At 40.1% G+C, this 17,959-nt stretch overlaps 1 protein-coding gene across 3 annotated transcripts in view; it reads right to left on the reverse strand.

Annotated features, from left to right (window-relative positions):
- The window catches only part of SCRN1 (secernin 1), a 68,919-nt gene that overhangs the window by 49,331 nt on the left and 1,629 nt on the right, over positions 1–17,959 (reverse strand). The gene's annotated exons all lie outside the window — the stretch shown is intronic.

Raw genomic sequence — 17,959 nt, forward strand, 5'->3', positions numbered from 1 at the left:
GCCAGACCTCTGCACATGCTCCTCCTTTGTCCTCACCACTCCCTTCCCTGCTTCCTGTACCAAAACAATCTGCCTGGTTAACTCCTCCTCTTTCATGTACCAGCTCAAATATCACTCTAGTACTCTAATTTGTGTTGCTGTACTATACACTCTCATAGAATCCTGTCCTTTTCCTTCAAAGTAATTATCATAATCTGAAATACTTGTTTGATTATTTTATTACCAACAATCAATATTTAGTCTCTCCCAGCAAAATCTAAGCAATATGAAAGCAAGGACCTTTCCCTTTTGCACACCGCTGTAACTGCAGATGTACACTATGTCTTATGCAGAGTAGATTTTAAATGAGTGATAAACAAGGGTTCTTTTCTTGTTTATTAATAGTCCACCACACTGAAGCTGACTCTCTAATATCTCTCTTTTCTCCCGCCATGCCTCTGTACCTGGCTTGAATGCCCTGCCCTTAGTCTTTGTACATATACTTCAGGATCTGATTCAAAACCCTTTCTTTCATAAAGACTTCTATAAAGGACTCTCATTTATTCACCATCCACAGGTACTAATACATCCATTTTATTATAAAATAATGTACATATGTTGCTTGTATATTTCTTTACCTGTTTCAAAGAAAGCTCCCTGAAGGCAGGACTGATGCCATCCAACCATAGTAGCCCTTTCCCCAACCCCTGGCATTACAGGCACTCAAGAAACATTATCTAGTATACCAACTATTGTATTTGTGTCATCAATTATCCAACTTCCATGTGTTTTATTTTACAAGTCTGAAATATAAGTGAGAAGTACAGCAATCTTTTCAGAAAAGCACAAGAATGGGATTCAAAACTCAGCTCCACCACCTACTAGCTGTGTGACCTGCTTAAGTCACTTTACCTCTCTGAGCCTAGGTTTCCCTTTTGCAAATGTTTTGCCACAGCCCACAGGTTTATCAGAGTATCAAATAAAATGATCCTTGAGAACATATTTTGCAAACTGTGGAGGATGCATAAGTATAGGATACTTTATTTGCTGGCTGGGTGTGGTGGCTCATGCCTGTAATCCCAGCACTTTGGGAAGCCTAGGCAGGCAGATCACTTGAGCCTGGAAGTTTGAGACCAGCCTGGGCAACATGGAGAGACCCTGTTTCCACAAAAAATACAAAAACTAGCCGGGTGTGGTGACATGCACCTGTAGTCCCAGCTACTTGGGAGGCTGAGGAGGGAGGATCATTTGAGCCCAGAGAGGCTGAGGCTACAGTGAGCCGAGATCACGCCACTGCACTCCAGCCTGGGCAAAGAGTGAGACCCTGTCTCAAAAAAAAAAAAAAAACTTTATTTGGGTTTTGACTGTTAAAATAGAGCAATATCTAAAATTTTCTGTTAAGCAAACCAATCAAAATCTACTTGCCTCATTCCTAATTAGAGCAGTTACCAAATTGCAGAGTCATCAATATTCTATGTTTAGAAACCTCTTTGTATGGGACTGTATTGCTATTTCTATATCCAATCTACTTCAGGTTAATTTCTACATGCACACTCAGAGTTCTTCCCTGCATTGTTTATGGCAGGCCCCTCCCCAGAGTGCAGAGAAATGGGGGAGCCCCCACAATTCTGAAAATAATTCCCTTCTAGCTCAGTAGAACATCGCCCCTTCCCTCTGGAAAAGAAAAGCCAGAAAGATAAAGAGGCTCCAGTTCTTTCTCCCCTTAACCTTTCCCATTTTCACAAAAACGGCTTTATCTTCAGACTGGAGGAGTAGAGAGAGATAAACAAAGAATGTGTATGCACAAGAAAGACCTAGAATAATTATGAAATCAAATGCCTTTATAGAGTGCTACTAGAATCTGGGCATCGGGGGAATTGCTGGAGACAAATAAAGTGAAACAGACCCAGAGGAAGATAAGATGGGGAAAGGATGCATTTCTCTTGTGTGATGCCTCGAGTATCTCATATGCTCCCTCTCTCCCCATCACTGGGCCATTTCAAAAGAGCTAGTGTCTTGCCTAGGAGCAGAACCTTACTTTATTTGATCCTTAAAAATGGTAGAAATCCACCAATTTTGCATTTATGAGATTTATCTATAGAATATAAATAAAACCCATGGGGTTTTGGGCAAGCACCTATTATTTGGCCAAGGCACCTGCTTAGTCAGCAAATAATCTGGGTCGCATGATCATGATGAGGATATAGGCAACAGAAGCCCAGGGGTATGTGGGCCAAGGGAGGCTGGCTTTTCCACTAAATTTTGTGAACGACTGGGAATGCCAGCAGGGAGCAGAATTTCAAAGTCTGTTTTAAGAATTAAAAAGCTAGATGAACCAGCAAACTGTGCATCAGACCTAGGAGCAAACTAGCCCAGGCTAACAGTCCATTAATTTTTCCTGAATCACCATGTGTGCACTGACTAGCTTCAGAGATGACTTTTCTGAAAAGAAAATTTTCTGTAGAAAATTCCAAAAGAATTTTCTACAATGATGGAAATGTTGTATGTCCACCATTCAATATGGCGACCACTAGCCTCAGGCAGCTATTGAAGTGTAGTTAGACTGATGAAGGAGCACAGTTTTCCATTTTATTCAAAACTTAAATTAATTTTCATTTAAATAGCCACATGTAGCTAGTAGAAACTCCATTGGACGGGACAGTGATACAGAGTCCCAAAGAAACCCAGAAATGAAGATTTTCATATTAAGGCTTCCAGTGATCTCAGAAGTTCTTGTTTGTGAAGTCCTCTTATTCTAAGGACAAAATGTGCTATCATCCATATAAACTGAATTAGCAAAGAGGAGGTGGGACACTTCCGGAAGACTGAAGAAAACAAACTTTAGGAAGCAGCTACAAAACTCACCAGGCTGACTTAGATTACGTAAGTTAAAGGTAATCATAGCTGTAGATGCCAATTACACTTCTCTTGGTGTGAATCTCATATCCTGACTCTGAAAACACCATGAGAGTGGCCCTCATTACTATCTGGGAATCCTTTGTGTACTTGTCTGGCCAATTCCTCTATTTCCTAAATGAATTTTTGACACCTTCACTTTTCTTCAAATCTCCACCCACCTCCTCTAAGCAGAGGTCTCACTTTCTATTCCACAAAAGACAGGTGAATGGAGGGAGAATGTTTCAGAGAAAGGACATGCAGGCCTGAAGGCCCTGAAACTGGAGAAAAGGAACGGAGCCAAGAAATTAAAAAGCTGATGCAACTGAGGACAGGGAAAGTAGGGTAGAGGCCTGGAGAGGTGGGTATATAATGGGCAGGTCCACACTGAGCCTTGAAGGTCACATCAAGTACTTTAGTGTCTATTTCACAACACACAGTAAAGCACTGAAGGTTTTTAAGTCAGGTTTTAGGTTGAAAATTGCATACAGACAATATCAAAGAAGTTGCCTGTGATAGGAAGGAAACCACAAAGCAGATAGAAATGATGAAAATAGAATAAGTAATTTCATTTCTATGTACGTATCCTAAGGAAACAATCAGGAATATGGGCAAGGGGTATGCATAAGTGTTCACGTAGTGGTATTCATACAGGCGAAAAACTGAAACTTACTTGTCCAGCATCAGAGAACTGGCTGAAAATGTCTGCTACATCTATCGGGTAGAATACTATAAACCCATTAAATATATGTTTGTGAAGAGTTTTTAATTGCATGAAGAAATGATTTGAGGGGGCAAGATAAATTATCTTATTTAAAATATAGATAGAAAAAGACTATGCCCAAATACTTGCCCAGGAAATGTACTTAAAATATTAACAGTGGGAGCCCAGCAATGAAATATTCTTTGCTTTTTCATCTTTTCCTCTAATTTCCAACTTTCCTATAAGTATTTTTACTGATATAATCCCAGAAATGATTTTTAAAGTAAACCCAGGAGAGAATAGCAATTTAGGAATTTAATTTTAAAGAAAAATTTTAGTTCTGCATCTATATCCTAATACATCTGAAATTTCAAAAGTGGCAAATTCTTATATGAGTTATAGCTAGGATGAATTTTTTTATTTGGCATTGTTCTCTGATACTTTCTTTTACCTTTTTTACACCTGCCCAATTCAGAGTTGCTCAGAGAGCACACAATGTTTCATTACTATGTTTCACACAAATAGTGAGTTGGCCTCCTACAGTTGTCCACATGGGAAAAGAAAAACTGGCCAATCTGGAAGCCAGAGCTCTCATGAACCTGAGACGAAACCCTTCGGAAAGTGATTCAAAGGAACTCAATTCTCTTCCTATTATTTGTCAAAATATTGGGTAACATACCAGACATTCACACTAAAATGAAAAAAAATCTGACAAGTTACATCATTTATATATTACATAAACATGCATTTTAAAATATTTGTTTACACGATTCTTTCTTTCTTTTTTTTTTTTTTTTTTTGAGATGGAGACTTGCTCTGTCGCCCAGGCTGGAGTACAGTGGCGCGATCTTGGTTTATTGCAACCTCCACCTCCTGGGTTCAAGCAATTCTCCCACCTCAGCCTCCTGAGTAGCTGGGATTACAGGCGCATACCACCGTGCCCAGCTAATTTTTGTATTTTTAGTAGAGACGGGGTTTCACCATGTTGGCCAGGCTGGTTTCAAACTCCTGACATCGTGATCCCTCTGCCTTGGCCTCCCAAAGTGCTGGGATTACAGGCATGAGCCACCGTGCTCAGCCCTACATGATTCTTAAAAACTGTTAAATTATTCATGCATGACACAAGAAACTGGCTTTAAGATTTTTCTCCTTTTCCTTTATAACCTCATACAACGTTACGAAATGTATATTCTCCTTCACAAAGAAAAAAAAGAACCTAAAATTCAATTAACTCTCAATCACATACACGAATATAAAAACTTAGAACATGAGAAAACTTATTTATATTCAGCTTTGAAAAGTAGAATATAAGCATTTGATGATGGGGTTTTCCATCATAACTACATTCTACTTAAACCGGTGTTAAAACCAGTGAACAGAGTTTGTCCAGAAATAAAGCTATAATTGATGGCTTTTTAAAAAACTTCCTTGTTTGAGGCATAATTCTGAAGCTGCTTTCTGAGCCGTGGGGACCCAGAAATGGCGGTGGGGCTTCAGTGTTACACTATAGGCCTGAAACTGGATGTGGGTGTATCCAAAACAGTGTTTTCCTAACTGTATGTTGTGGCCTTTTTGTGGTTTATGAAATCAATTTAGTGGATAGGAACAAGTTTTTTTAGAAAAGCATTTTTAGAAAGCATGTATGCATCTCATACAGTAAGGGTAAGTACTAAAGCAAGAAACTCTGATTTTAAGTTGAGGTCCATACACATGCACATATAAACGTCTATAGGTATTATGTTGAGATGTAACATTTCTTACTGTGAGTCTTAAGGAAAAAACTTAAAAGCAACAGGCTAAAAGGGCAGGTCTGCTGAATAAGGCTTCTTTGTGGCAAATACCCATTAGGATTCTTGCCAGGTTAGCAATACACTGACAGTTCTAATTAATGAAACACTCTAATTTAACTCCCACAGATGGGTAGGCTGACAGGCATTTCCTAAGAAGTCCTTGTTAAGAGTATTTTAAAGTGCATTTATCTGTAGTTTGTACTATACATTTATGTTCTCTGTATTTTCCAACTGATTAGTTTAATGTTGCATGCTATTGGAGGAGAGGAGACATTAAAGACTGGAGTTTAGGATAAGGATGGAAGTTGTAAATGTAAAGGTATCATGTAGCTGGTACATTTTTGTGGCAGAGAAAAGAAGTCAGATTATTCACGTTGGCAGAGTATAAAAAAAATCTGCTACTTTTTCTCCTAGTCCCCCCTCCAATCAGCTCTCAGTGCGAGCCACCAGTTTTCCTTCAGACCAACGCTGTCCAGGAGCATTTTCTGAGATGATAGAAATAGTCTCTATCTGCACCATCCAATACAGTAGCCACCAGCCGGATGGGCTATCTGGTACTTGAAATGTGGCTAGTTCAACGAAGGAACCAAATTTTTAATTAATTTCAAGTTAAACACCCAATATTAGGCTAAGTGATATAAGCCAGTCACGAAAAAACTTACATAAGGCATCTAGAATAGTAAAACTCATATAAATAGAAAGTAGAATGGTGGTTGCCAAGGGCTGGGCAGAAGGGAATAAGTTGTTTACAATCTGCGTACAGATTTCAGTTTTGCAAGATGAAAAGGCTCTGGAGATCAGTTGTGCAACAATATGGATGTCCTTAACACTTCTGAACTCTAAAGTTAAAAATGGTTAAGATGGTAAATTTTATGCTATGTGCGTTTCACCACAATTAGAAGTAAAAATTAGAAAATTAAAGAGCCACATGTGGCCAGAGGCTACCATATTAGACCATCCAGCTTTAGCTACTGTGCCATTGGCTATGATAAAGCATCCCTAAGCTTAGTTTCTAACCACCACTGTCCTCCTTATCAAACTTCTTTCAGGATTCATGACTTCCTCTTGGGAACAAGATAGTAGTGCTTCCCTGGAGTTTACTGCAAAGGAGCTGCATGTACCAGCATTCATCCTCTGACTGGTGGCAGGAGGCCCAAGTTCAGGCTTGAGGGACTGGAGTACTGTACTCCCGTAACTAGGAGACCGCATACAGAATGTGTAGCTGAGGAGGGAGGAAGCCGTGTGGGAGAAAAGGTCTTTGTCCTCAAGTTCAGTGAGTAGTTATTGAAGGCGTGAATGCTCTGAGCCAAGGCAAGGGTTTTTTCTGCATGACTGCCAGACTGCCCTGCACCTTTATCTCAATGATGCACACAGTATCCCTCATCAGTTACCTTACGCATTGAAAAGAAAGCCTTGACTGCCTAAGAGAAAGAAAATAACTGTCTATATAAGCTCTCGGTTTATTAAGCGTCTTGCAAGTACCGATGACCAACTGCCTTTACTTACGTAAAGAATGAAACCCAAATGTCCAGCTAGACTTCCCTATTCTCCACACTACCAGCTTTATTGAGCAGACTGAATACATTTAAATTCAATGACTGTGAATTACCACCTTCCAGAAAAGCAAAGGAGAAATTATTATACTCTTCATTAATAAATTCATTTTTAAATGATTGCCATTCCTGCTTAACTGAAAACAGGACAAATGATACTCATTTATAAATTGATTTTTTTCTGTTTTAAACCTTCTATTGAAATAGGAATAAATGAAGTGTTTGGGAAAGGAATTAGCTAATTAAAAATTGGGATGTAAATGCCAGCTGATGAAAGTCATCTATATAAATTAGCTGAGACTCATCAAGCTCTGCCCAAAAGAAAGATTTTACTAAGTGTTTCATTGAAAGCTCATGAGAGTAGAGCATAAAGCTTTGGGACTCCACAGCCAGTGAATTCCAGCTCCTAATATTCAATGCCTTGAATGAGGAACCAAGTAATGGAAGAATAACTGTATGGGCTATTAAGTGAGTAAGCAGGCTTTGAAGCCCACCTGGGTTCAAATCTCAGCCCTGTCACTTCTCCAAGCGTTTATAAAAAAGGGATAATGATAGGTAGTTCATTCTTCCCAGGGTTGCAGTGAGATTTAAATGAGATAATGCTTATACCTACTTACAAAGTGCTCAGAATACCATTTGGGACACAGCAAGGACTCAATTATTGTGAGAACAAGAGAAGGATACGTGATGAAAGCGGTCCCTTTGTCAAAGTCTATCTGTTCAGACTTCAGAAACTTTCCTTGAAGTGTCTAAATGCTCTTTCACCTTTTGAAAATTTGCTTCATTGTCACTTCATGTCTTTTAAGAGCTGCTTAACAGTCTCTTTCTCCAATTTCAAAGGCAATATCTACTTCTGACAGTTAACTCTGTGGTCTTCAGTGCCAGTCTGCAGCTGACATACTTCCCAGCAGCGTGGTGTGGAACAGGGGTGACAGACTGCAGATTTGGTGGGTTTGGCCCAGAGTGCTGCATTAGATTGTGTTTTTAGAAATCTGAATTAGCAGCTAATATTTTAAGATCCAGAGATTTCCTATAGACACTCAGATATTTGGCTTCTGCTAAAAACTCAAAGATCTGGCAACACCAAATCCACATTCCCACATGATGGCAAGACTGGAGTTGGGTAGTGGCTCCTCTCAACAGGGACTGTATTTCCTATTGTCCCCTCCACTCTCTGACACGGAGGCCAATGAAAGCACCACCTCTCCTCACCTTTGTGTAATTGCACTCACTGATACCGCCTGCCTAGCCCTGCAGCCCCATGTGTATAGGTACAAGAGGATGACACACTTTAGAGACACCAGGCCCTAGTAGCCATCCTGACTTCTCTAACTCTGAGCCAGAGTTTCCTCATATAGAAATGGAATTAACCCCCCATACACAACATTGCATGGTGTTGTGAATGTAATGAAAATATTTTTTAAAAAAAGAAAAGAAAGAGTTGCATGAAAGTAATCTGTTATCCAATTAATTGCAGCTAAAAAGTATGGCCCTGCAATAGGGTGGAGACTCTGGGAGAACCCCATAGCTCAGCCACGGCAAATGAACTAATTTTACCTTTTGGCCACATCTGATTTTGCCTCATTTGCAAGATACAGTCATAATGAGAAATATGAATTAAAGCAAAATGTATAATTTATTGTTGTGATTCATGTGGCAGATTAGTAACTAGGGAAATATAGAGTTCAATGGAATGTTGTGCTTCAAAACCTACATTTATTCATAGGTAACTAATCATTTTACAAAAGTATTCTTCAAGTCACTTCAGAATTTATCTATAATGCAAAATATTTTTATATGATGTTTCCCAATTTTTTTATGTCAAAAATTTTCTGCCGGGTGTGGTGGCTCACGCCTGTAATCCCAGCACTTTGGGAGGCTGAGGTGGGCGGGTCACAAGGTCAGGAGTTCGAGACCAGCCTGACCAACATGGTGAAACCCTGTCTCTACTAAAAATACAAAAATTAGCCAGGCGTGGTGGCATGTGCCTGTAATCCCAGCTACTCAAGAGGCTGAGGCAGGAGAATCGCTTGAACCCAGGAGGCAGGGGTTGCAGTGAGCTGAGATCACGCCACTGCACTCCAGCCTAGGTGACAGAGTGGGATTCCATCTCAAAAAGAAAAAGAAAAAAAAATTCATGAACATTTCCACATAACAGTCATTGTAATTTGCTGGGGAAAATATGTGATGAATATATGTTATGAATTTAGTAACACTTTTAATGAATCTGTAGGTACGCAATGACAATAGAATCCTTACATAGTTGAAAAATAATAGTGTAGATACATGTCTCATTACGCCGTGCCCATTCAATGTTGGGACACACTTGAATTCAAGGACCACCTACAAGAACTCCTCCATACCCAGTGATTCTCTATCCACCCCGCTGTGCATTCAAAATATGATCCCACTTTTTAAAAATGCAGTCTTCATGCACATCTATCATGTAAGAACTCTTTTAGGGATTTTGTAAGTGAAGGAAAGAGGAGAGATTAATGGAATGGCATCCGTTCTTGGATACATTTTTTTAAAATGCATTAAGGAACAGATAACTTATGTAGGATTCATTTTCACTCAAGCTAGCCAAATTAGAAAAATATAGTCAGATCAAGTTCACTGTAAGAAAGACGTTTTCCTATACATGGCAGGTTGGAAAACAATTTTCCTTCTTTCACAGAAATATAAAGAAAGGAAGAAAACGATTTACATAAGATTATCCCTACAGGCTAGACCTATGCAGTCAGGATAATCACTCTAAGAGGTTATATTACGGCTTTTTGAAAAAGTCAGATAGACCCAGATTCCAGGTGATGCTCCTCTACTTACTAAGCTCCTTATCTGTAAAATGGGGCCATGTCAACCATGTACAGTTATGAGGATTACATGAGATAATATATGTAGAGTGTCAGGAATAGAGATAAATTCAAGAAAGGTTTGTTCCTTTAACTTGATCATAAAGAACAGGGATGTAATGATGATGGACATAAAGGATGAAGGATGTGTTTGAAATAGGCAGGCTGTGGTGAGCTGCCAAAAGCATTCTCTGTGGGAAATAGGGAGGTACTGAGCAAGCCACATCTCAGGTCCTTTCATTTCCTTCTGTTCTTATTTTTGACATTGCTGCCATTGTGTCCACTAATTTGGCAAGGTTGCTTTGAATTATGACCTTCCTATTCCCACCATCTGTCTTCCTCTCCCATCAAAACAGTGCATTGTGTATTCTGATCTTTTCCCATTGATGTGATTTGATGTGTACCTTGTTAACTCTGTAAACTGGGATTTAAAAAAAAAAATTTCCCAATCATCCTTAAAATGGTCGTTAGCCATTTAACTCTCCATCACTAAAAAATTAGCCAAACATTCATTTTCTACAGAAGAAATAAGGTAATAAGATGTAAATCTTGCTGGTCCAAAAACAAAGGGTTACTTTATGTCTGGCAAAGTGGAATTTAAAACTACTTTGTAAAAGTCCATTAATAATGTCCATTAATTCTAGAGCTACTTGTTGTGTTTTATCATTATCAAATTTAAAACATTTTATTATCAAAAAGGAATATATACACATATATGAATACATGATTATGTATATGTATATACCTATATATGCGTGCATATACATTTATGTAAATATAAGTATAGGTAGCTAGATAGAAAGATAGGCACATAGATAGATGGATAGATAGATTTTAAAAGACCTAGAAGGATTAATATCTAACTGGGAGTTGAGAGTGACAGTAAAGATGGGGATAGGGAGATAGAAACTTTAAATTTTACTTCATCTAGTTATATAGTTTTAAAATTCTTTACAGCAACCTCATATTGCTTTATTGGTCTTTTAATTATTTTCTAAAATCTGATCATTTCAGTGCTTAAGAAGAACACTTTAAGACATTTCATTAACTCTTCCAGGTCACTAGGGCACTGCTAAGTGCAATAAAAAAAAAAAATACACTAAAGCTTTACCTTAAGAAAGAGGTGAAAAAGATACTCAGGAAAGCTTTTGATCACTACATAATTTTAGTTAGGATTTTTAAGTCAGATGAGTTACTAACATATATTTTGAGCCCCTAACCACCTACAAGCACTATGTTCAACTGCAGGGAAAACAGAGCTAAGATGTCTCAAGGTTTTTATCATTTGGAAGAGCTGTCTATGAACACAACCAAGAGAGAAAGGTAGTAACCCAACTTAGGATATTGATCAGAAATGTTTATGAGAGCTTTCAAACATGCCTAGCTGACAGGGGAGTAAATTAAGCACTTGGAGATTTAGGTTAAATACATAATCATTAAGAACAGAAGAAGAGATCATGAACCATCTCAAGCTCCTTCTCCCAGCTTCAGGTGAAGTTCAAGTTGGGAGGCCCCAGGCTCTCTATCTACTAGCCTGACTGAGTGAACTGACATTCCACCCAGTTCCCTTCAGCCCCATACAAGATTGGGTGAGGGCCCTGATGACACTGGGAGCTTCTGAGGAAGGGAGGACAGCTAGATATGACTAACATATACATCACTTCTTACCTTCTTGGACATAAAGAACCTCACCTATCACAAAAAAATTCATGAATGAGAGTATGTGGTCTTTGCCATCCCTTCCACCTATGAGAGCCTCATAACCATGCCTAAGCGATGTTGAGAAGAACATTCCATAGAAGGCTCAGATTGTGGGTAGGTATGGGAGTGAGGGTAGAAAGGAGGCAAAGAATGGCGGGAAAGGACACGCCTGTCACTAGTACAGGCTAGGCACAAAGTCTTGGAGGCCTGTGGCTGATATACTCTGACATAAAGCAAGCAATACTCTAGCTCACCCCCACTGACTCTTTTCCACACTTATGGGCTCTTCCATTGGTTTGTTTCCCAAATCAAACTTTTAAAAAATTGACAAAGTGTTTCCAGTGTTCCTCTGGGTCTGTGATTGGAATTATACTGAATTTACAGATTCATTTGACAGGGGTAGCTAAAATAATCACAATCATAACATCTAAAATTGTATGCTAGAACATTAAGCATTCACCATGTGCTTAATAACATGCTAAGTCATACATATACATATATGTGTGTGTGTAATCACTTAATCCTCACAATAACCCATCACACACGTATTATGTCCATTTTACAGCTGAGAAAATGAAAGCTACAAATGGCGAAGTGGCCAGGTGCTATAGCCCATGCCTGTAATCACAGTAGTTTGGGAGGCTGAGGCAGCAGGATCAGTTGGGTCCAGGAGTTCAAGACCATTCTGGGCAACCCAGGGAGACCCTATCTCTACAAAAAAATAAAAATAAATTAGTCAGGTGTAGCAGTGTACACTTGTGGTCCCAGCTACTCAGAAGGCTGAGGTGAGAGGACTGCTTGAGCCTGGGCGGTCAAGGCTCCAGTGACCCATGACTATGCCACTGCACTGCAGCCTGGACAACAGAGCGAGACCCTGTCTCAAAAAAAAAAAAAGAATGGTGAAGTGGTGAAGTACTTTGCCCAGGGTTGTATAATTAATACGTAGTGGAGTGAAAATTCAGACTCCAAAATGCTCTTAAACACCAGGCTGCCCTGACTCTATCTTCTCAATCAAGGGCAAGAAGTGTCTCTTCATTTTTTTTTTTTTTGAGACGGAGTCTCGCCCTGTTGCCCAGGCTGGAATGCAATGGTGATCTCAGCTCACCACAATCTCCACCTCCCGGGTTCAAGCAATTCTCCTGCCTCAGCCTCCCAAGTAGCTGGGATTACAGGCATGCACCTCCACGTCCAGCTGATTTTTGTATTTTTAGTAGAGACGTGGTTTCACCATGTTGGCCAGGCTGGTCTCGAACTCCTGACCTCGTGATCCGCCCACCTCGGCCTCCCAAAGTGCTGGGATTACAGGCGTGAGCCATCACACCTGGCCCAAGAAGTGTCTCTTCTTTGGTGTGAGTTTTTTTTTTTAAGTTCATCATTAGAGTTCTATAGTTTTCTTTATAGGGATTCTGCCATTTTATGTCAGTTTACTAGAGAGAGAGATGCACAAATCCTCAATGAAGAAAACTCTTAAGACTTTATGGTGACATGGCAGAAGATTTAAAGAACAGAGAATGTTCCTGTTCTTTGCTAGAAAGATTCAGTGTTATGTAAAAAAGTCAGCCCTCCCTAAATTAATCTGTGGAGTCAATATGACAGCTATCAACATATAAATAGGGCTTTTGGAGAAAATCTGACAAAAAATGATCTTGAGGTCCATCTGCAAAGGATATGTGGGATTAGCCAAGTTTCAGAAATGAAAATTAATGAGGAAATACTAGACTTACATGGAATTAAACTATATTATAAAGTTCCAGTATTAAGATAGTTTGTTACTGATAGAATCAGAAGTAGAAAGTCCTGAAATATAGCCATATAATGTAGGAAATTAGCATATGATGAAGACTGAATTTGAAACTGAGATGAATAAGTGTTGCCAGAATAACTGACTATAACAGGATGGGGAAAGGAAGAATGAAATCTGTTGAGATTGGCCAGGCGCAGTGGCTCATGCCTGTAATCCCTGCACTTTGGGAGTCTGAGGTGGGTGGATCCCTTGAGGTCACGAGTTCAAAAGTGGCCTGGCCAGCATGGCATTACCTTATCTCTACTAAAAATACAAAAATCAGTCGGGCGTGGTGGCGCTCACCTGTGAGCCAAGCTACTCGGGAGGCTGAGGCACAAGAATCACTTGAACCCAGGAGGTAGAGGTTGCAATGAGCCAAGATTGCACCACTGCACTCCAGCCTGGGCAACAGAGTGAGACTGTCTCCAAAAAAAAAAGAAAAAAAAAGAAATCTGTTGAGATCCCCAATTCACTCCTAAGCCAAAATAAATTATTATAATTTAGAATTTTAAATTTTTACAATTAAAACCACAAAAATACAAATCATATGGATAAATTTTTTAAATAACATTAGCAAGCAAAAACATAAACTCAATTCAACAAGGAAAATATAGCCTTGATTATAAAATAACTTAAAATTTCTTGTGAGGCAAAATTTTTTTAATGAGAAACTAGGAAATACATCTGCATCATACATGAAAAAGAGATAATTTCCCTTAATATATATAGAGCTCTTACATACCAATAAGAAAAAGATGATCACCCCAAAGGAAAAATATGCAAAATATATAAGCACCAGTTAAAAGAAGAACAATTATAAATAGCCAAAATATTTACTAGAAAATATTTCTCTCACTCACAATTAGAGAATTACAAATTAAAGGGCCAGGCGTGGTGGCTCACACCTGTAATCCCAGCACTTTGGGAAGCCGAGGTCTTGAGGTCAGGAGCTCGAGACTAGCCTGGCCAACATAGTGAAACCCCGCCTCTACTAAAAATACAAAAATTAGCTGGGCGTGGTGGCAGACACCTGTAATCCCAGCTGCTCGGAAGGTTGGGACAGGAGAATCACTTGAACCTGGGGCAGAGGTTGCAGGGAGCCGAGATAGCACCACTGTACTCCAGCCTGGGCGACAGAGCTAGACTCTGTCTCAAAAAAAAAAAAAAAAAAACCAAAAAGAAGAATTACAAAATAAAATAAGGAGCCAATTAAATATATAAGGTGAACAAAGATTTAAAAATTTGATAATATCTAGTCTTGACTTGTGTGGGGAAAGTAGCTTTGGGTAATTTGGCCAAATCTAACAGATTAAACATAACCAGTGAAGTTGGTAGACAGCTCTTGTTCATCTCATCTTAAAAGGAAGGAGACTGGGCTGGGCGCGGTGGCTCACACCTGTAATCCCAGCACTTGGGAGACTGAGGCAGGCGGATCATGAGGTCAGGAGTTTGAGACGAGCCTGACCAACACGGTGAAACCCCGTCTCTACTAAAAAATACAAAAATTAGCCAGGCATGGTGGTGCGCACCTGTAATCCCAGCTACTCAGGAGACTAAAGCAGAAATCACTTGAACCTGGGGGGACAGAGGTTGCAGTGAGCTGAGATCACGCCACTACACTTCAGCCTGGGCGACAGAGTGAAACTCTGTCTCAAAAAATAAATAAAAATAAAAATAAAAGGAAGGAGACTGATAAGTGGTGTGCTCAAGGCCAAACTCCTAATTAGAGGTGGGACCAGAGCTAGGTCCCAGGTCCCCTAACTTGCAGCCCAGGGCCCTCTCACTGTACTGGGATGTATTCATCTCATTTCGATATGGGAACACAGATGTGTCAGAATGAGGAAGTTACTTTCCAATGCACTGTGCAGTTATGTTAGCCATGCTATTTCTCCATCCTAGCTGAAGTCCCACCACCATAGACCCTGACACTCCACTGTCCCCATGTCCTGGATCACCACGTAGTGTGCTTATTCTGCTTCATAGTCTCATACTCAGCAGTCCCAGCCCACCACATACTCCTTCTCTCCCGTTACAGTTTCCCTGGTCACTCACTTCTTGTAGTCCCTTCTCCGTCCATCCTGTCCCCTTTTCAGTTTCTGTTTTAACTTCTCCTTACATACCCAGTTCTACAAACAGCATTATGAGCTCAGCCACCCTTCAGTTCCTGTTAAAAACCACTAGAAATATAATCCAAGGGCTGGGCGCGGTGGCTCATGCCTGTAATCCCAGCACTTTGGGAGGCCGAGGCGGGCAGATCACCTGAGGTCAGGAGTTCGAGACCAGCCCGATCAATATGGTGAAACCCTGTCTCTACTAAAAATACAAAAGTTAGCTGGGCTGTGGTGGCGCACGCCTGTAATCCCAGCTACTCAGGAGGTTGAGGCAGGAGAATCGCTTGAACCCTGGAGGCAGAGGTTGCAGTGAGCCGAGATCGTGCCACTGCACTCTAGCCTGGGTGATGGAGGGAGGCCCTGTCTCGAGAGAGAGAGCAAGACAGATGCAAACCATATTTGCAATTTTATATTTTCTAGTAGCCACATTTTTAAAAGTAAAGAGAAACTCATGGAATTATTTTTAGTAATATATTTTACCCAATATATCCAACATGTTACTTCAATATAAAATCAATATAAAATTATTAATGAGATATTTTAAATTCTTTCTTCATATTAAATTTTTGAAATTGTGTGTATATTTTACACTCAGCATATCTCAATACAAACTAGCTGCATTTCAAGCGCTCAATAGCCACATGAGGCTGGTGGCTACCAGATGAAACAGCACAGATCTAGACTCTAATGAAAACGGATTTAAAAAAAAATAACTTTTGTTTATCTGTATTCTTATTCTTCAACAGACACAAATTGCATGCATTTCTGTATTTTTACAACTTGCTATTTTAAATATATTTGGCATATCTTCACATTCATCCTCTAATGCAAGTTAGTTTTCTAATTTTTTTATTTTATTTTATTTTATTTTATTTTTGAGACGGAGTCTCGCTCTGTCGCCCAGGCTGGAGTGCAGTGGCACCATCTCGCCTCACTGCAACCTCCGCCTCCCGGGTTCAAGCGATTCTCCTGCCTCAGCCTCCCAAGTAGCTGGGACTACAGGCGCGTGCCACCATGCCCGGCTAATTTTTTGTATTTTTAGTAGAGACGGGGTTTCACCGTGTTAGCCAGGATGGTCTCGATCTCCTGACCTCGTGATCCGCCCGCCTCGGCCTCCCAAAGTGCTGGGATTACAGGCGTGAGCCACCGCGCCCGGCTGCAAGTTAGTTTTCTAAATGGCACATGTCACATCAGCATCTGTCTTCACTTCGATATATATATTCATATTTAGCTCCTATCTGCTCCACTGCCTCAAGACATTCTCCCTGTTCCCTGCCTCCTGCCACCTTCTCCCTCTGCACATCACTGGCTGTGAAGGTTCAGATGCCCAGAAGAAACGTTTTCCACATCTTCACCACCTCTTCACACTAACCCATGCACAATTTCTAGCTCTGCTTTAGTAGATCTAAGGTCACTGACTCATGACTCAGAAAAGTCAAATGCAAATCATAGGAAAAGCCTGTCTTCACTGCTTCAAAGTTATGTTTACAATAGGCTTGTTATTTACTTTTACTTAAAATTAGAAACAGTCGAAAAAAATGAAATGCATGGCCTACTTTGGTTCCTTTTCAAAATAAACTGGCCTAATGGTTCTCCACAAACACAAGCAACTCAATTTTTAATCAAAAAATGTACTTCTTGCCTCAAAGACTTTACTAAAATAATGTTTTTGGTTCTTAACTATAGAAACAGTTTCACCACTGGAAAATGTGAACATGAGGTAGATACAGCTTAAGAAGTCAAAAGTCTTGAATTAGGAAATTAAGGTGTTGTCATTGACTTTAAACACCTATAGACTTTGTAATTCATATTACAGTTTGGCTTCCCACTGCTCGAAGTGTTTCCTTCCTAATAATGACAGACTTGCTCTTCTCCCCCAGGCTCTAAAAGGTAGCATGTGGGACCCTGGGGAGTTATGAGACCTGGATTTGGGTCCTCACTGCCAGTTGACAGCCAGATATATGACCTTGGCGTCCATTCGCCCCACTGGCCTCAGCCTTCCTGCTGTAAAAAGGGGGTTGACAGCAGGCTCCTTAAGACTGCCTCCACCTCTGCCCCCCGACCTTAGCTCATCCTCCTCTATTCCATTATCCCTGAAGCATTTGCCTCCTCATGTATCTCCTTCCCAAAAGACAAGATGGCTGACAGCACGGAAGTGAAAAGGGAAAGAAAGGCTGTTTAAAAAAAAAAAAATTCTAAAATGAGTCACCTTTCAAGAATTTCCCATTTCCTCATGCCTGGGTGCTTCCTCGTGTCGCTAAATCAGTTCTTCCAATGAAACTTGATCTAAGAACCTGGTATTTGTTATGTGCACTGCTCTTGGATGATGTTTACAATGTGCACACATCTCTTTTAAGAGCTTGTAGGTATCAAACGACCTCCAGGTTGTGCATCAAAAAGACATCAGCAGCCACAGAGTCAACTTTAGTTGAGCCTGGAGAAAATCACACCAAAACCGTAGAGTTTTAACTAGGTTTTGTATCATCTTTTGATAAGTTAGGAAAAATAATTACAGCTCTCCAAACTTCCCACTTAACAACTCCCAGGACCCTGCAGCACCCTAAAATCTAGCCAACTCCAAGAATCACTCCC

This window comes from Pan troglodytes, chromosome 6 (assembly GCF_028858775.2).
Source record: "Pan troglodytes isolate AG18354 chromosome 6, NHGRI_mPanTro3-v2.0_pri, whole genome shotgun sequence".
NCBI lineage: Eukaryota > Metazoa > Chordata > Mammalia > Primates > Hominidae > Pan > Pan troglodytes.